Below are 4,194 nucleotides of genomic sequence, written 5' to 3' on the forward strand. Positions count from 1 at the left end.
CACTGGGCCAATTTCAATCATACATGGTACATGTACAATTCATTATTGGATGATTGGTATTTAAGTTTGTTCAAATGCAGGGCCATGTCCCCTTCGGTAGAGATTTTTAACTGAATTCCATGTGGACTCGTTAAGATTTCTATATGCTCCCGTCTCTTTATTTCTAAATTCAATGAAATGGTTTACAGTTGGATTCTCATATCCTTCTGATGTCAAACTGGAATAGGTTTTCCAACGGTCTGACAAGATAACGGTTCAAGGTTCTAAGAATTTGTTTTTACATTGTAATAATAGAAATCCAAATATTGACACTCCTATCCTCTACTACCTAAAACACTTCTTGGACTCTCGTTCAATACCACCAAACGCCATATACACTCAGGTCACAGTGAGAATTTCTCTTGCCAAACTTCCTTTCATCTATCTCCACATGTTTTCCTTGTCCACCAATTATCTCACTGTCCTGTTTCAAAATGCAAAGACAAACCTATCAAGCGAAGTTTTCCCAGTCCACAATAGTGTGCTCACTTACAATTATCAGATTCCTTGGAATAAAGTCCCCAGGGAGCTTGTAAACCCAGATAAAAGTTGGGTTCATTGCCAGCTCTAACAACAATTGACCCCCTGAAAACAAAGATCCTTCTCGTATGAAAGATCGATTGTTTCATTCAACACAACACCGTCCTTGCTGCCCAAAGACGATAAATGTTTGCAATAAAAGGATTTCATAGATATGGTTTTCATAAAATTACCTATTGTGTTGTGACCAACTTGAGAATTATAAGCTCACCTGAGCTGAAAGCTCAATTGAGCTTTTCTGATCTCCAGTTGTCCGTCTGTAACCTTTTTACATTTTCGACTTCTTCTTCAGAACTACAGGGCCAATTGCAACCAAACTTGACAAAAATCATCCTTGAGTGAAGGGCTTTCAGTTTTCAAAGGGGAGATAATCACAACAAGAGGCCCAGGGGCCTTATAGGTCACCTGAGTATCATGTAACAACCTTCCAATATTTGAAGTAGGTTTGTGTTTAAATATAAGAATTTACTTTTGGATGGAAGAAACATTCAATAGCTATGTGGTCATGAAGTACATGTGTCATTTTAGAAGAGGATTTTTTAAAATTACACTCATTTTGATGGTTTTTGCCCCACCTCTCAGGCCCCAGGGGGCAGGAACCACGAATTTCACAATTTTTGTTCCCCTCCACCCACAGATGCTATATGCCAAAATTGGTTGAAATTGGTTTAGGAGTTTCAGAGAAGAAGCTGAAAATGTTCAAATGTTAACGCACGACGCACGACGACGGACAAAAACAGAAGATTTTGCACCAGAACCCCTGACTCAGGGGCCATAAATTTCAGTTTTGAAAGAAGCATCCTTGATCATCATTATCATACTATTAGTTTGTCTACTTAATACCCAGCAGCAGAGGAGAAGATTTTCAAAGAAATAAAATGCATTTTCACTATATGATCAATAGGGCCCCACCCTAATACCAGAACCCCTGACCCAGGGGCCATGAATTTCACAATTTTGAAAGAGGCATCCTTGCTCATCATAACCATGCTATTGGTTTGTCTACTTAATACCCAAGGACAGAGAAGAAGATTTTCAAAGAAATAATGCATTTTCACTATATGACTTATAGAGCCCCACCCTAGCACCAGAAACCCTGATCCAGGGGCCATGAATTTCACAATTTTTAAAGAGGCATCCTTGCTCATCATTACCATGCTATTAGTTTGTCTACTTAATACCCAGAGACAGAGAAGAAGATTTTCAAAGAATTTCTACATTTTCACTATATGATCTATAGCCTAACACACCAGAACCCCTGATCCAGGGGCCATGAATTTCACAATTTTTAAAGAGGCATCCTTGCTCATCATTACCATGCTATTAGTTTGTCTACTTAATACCCAGAGACAGAGAAGAAGATTTTCAAAGAATTTCTACATTTTCACTATATGACCAATAGAGCCCCACCCTAACACAAGAACCCCTGCCCCAGGGGCCATGAATTTCACAATTTTGGTAGAGGGCTCAACGTTCATTATCATTATGCCCACAGTTTGGTTTCTTGATGTCCAGGAGTAAAGAAGAAGATTTTTTTAAATTACACTCATTTTGATGGTTTTTGCCCCACCCCTCAGGCCCCAGGGGGGCAGGGACCATGAATTTCACAATTTTTGTTCCCCTCCACCCACAGATGCTATATGCCAAAATTGGTTGAAATTGGTTCAGGGGTTTCAGAGAAGAAGCTGAAAATGTTCCAATGTTAACGCACGACGCACGAGAAACGACGATGGACAAAAACAGATAGCAATAGGTCACCTGAATGATTCAGGTGACCTAAAAATGCAAAGATTTAAAAATTTCAAAATCTTCTCCGCAAGAACCACTGGGCCCGAAGAGCTTAAATTTATATTAAAGTTTCCTGACATAGTGCAGAGTTAAGTTTATTAAAATCATGGCCCCCGAAGGTTGGATAGGGTCACAATAAGGAATCAAAGTTTTACATGCAAATATATTGGGTAAATCTTTTAAAATCTTCTTCTCAAGAACCACTGGCCCAGAAAAGTACAAAATTACCTGACAGCTTCCTGACATTGTGCAGATTCAAGTTTGTTAAAATCATGGTCTCCAAGGGTAGGATGGGGCCACAATAGGGGGTCAAAGTTTTACATACAAATATATAGGAAAATCTTAAGATCTTCTCAAGAACCACTGGGCCAATTTTTATGTACAATTTTATGTACAATTTTTATGACAGTTTCCTGATATAGTGCAGATTCAGGTTTGTTAAAATCATGGACTCCGGGGGTATGGTGGGACCACAATATGGGATCAAAGTTTTACGTACAAATATATAGGAAAAATCAGTAAACATCTTCTCAAGATACATTTTGCCAGCAAAGTTTGCATTTACATGAAAGCTTTCTGTCATAGCGCTGATTTAAGTTTGTAAAAATCATGGCCCCCGAGAGTAGGTTGGTGCCACGATAGAGATCAAAGTTTTATATGCGAATATATAGGAATAATCATTAAATATGGGCCAAGGTGACTCATGTGAGGGATGTGGCCCATGGGCCTCTTGTCATACCGTATGACATTAGAATCTTGAACGTTGTGCTTTAGGTTCTGCCAGACACTGGGGTTTAATTTCTGCATATACTTTTCAAACGTAGAAACTGGACACCTACATATGCCATCACCAACAAGAACACATACTATATCAAAAATTGCAAGCGTTTATATTTCTGAAATGGACACTAACGATACAAATAGAATAATTTTTGTTTCATTATATATGTTTTCACTTATTTAGCCTACCTGGTAATTCATATATTCTTCCTGAAGCGCCACCATTGTCGTTGACATCAGTTCCCCTATGGTGTTTTTGTTTCATACTGAGAGGCATTCTAATAGTACCACTTTCCCTGACCATTTGTTCGTAAGGTAAAGTCAATTTTCTACATCTTCCTTAAGTCCTCTTGTTTCCTTCGGCATGTGTAAAGCATCACATCAAGGAAAACTTTATAATGAAATCCTTGTGGAGTGTTTTGGTCGAGAGTATCACCGCTGTAGAGCTTTGACATGTCAGTATCGCTGATGATCTCCTTGTGCTGAGTTGAGCCTTTTTCCAGATTGTCAACACAGCCTTCAGCATTTCATTTTGCAAACAAAACTCTGGGTCGTTAATGATATCAAACATTTATTTCTGGAACAATCGTTGCAATCTAAGTCGGACACTAATGATAGACGAACGATTAACTACATAGTTTACCATCCTTTTTCCGAACTTCGGCGAAAACGTTGATCAAAATTTCAGAGATTTCCTCCTTCGATTTTCTTAAGATTTCGTTCAAAACAAGTCCCTTTAGACTCGACACAATAGATGCCGTTAACATAGCAACATTCTTCGTCATAAAAAAAAAGTTCAGTCGTGCATTCCAACTTATTTCAAGTTCAAGTCTACACCCAGCATTTCCTACAAGTATACTTCTACTATTGCATCCAAACTTCTTAATTATAAACAAACTTTGCAGTGCCTAGATATAGACCATCTTATACTTAATTCACGTACGTGTTCTTGGTCTTCGTCTTCTTTCAACTATAGCCCAGCTGGATATGTCATTACTGGTGATGTTGATATAGTTGAAAATGTGGACCTCAAATCACCTATTCTAA

The sequence above is a fragment of the Ostrea edulis genome, chromosome 2 (genome assembly GCF_947568905.1).
Source record: "Ostrea edulis chromosome 2, xbOstEdul1.1, whole genome shotgun sequence".
NCBI classification, from domain to species: domain Eukaryota; kingdom Metazoa; phylum Mollusca; class Bivalvia; order Ostreida; family Ostreidae; genus Ostrea; species Ostrea edulis.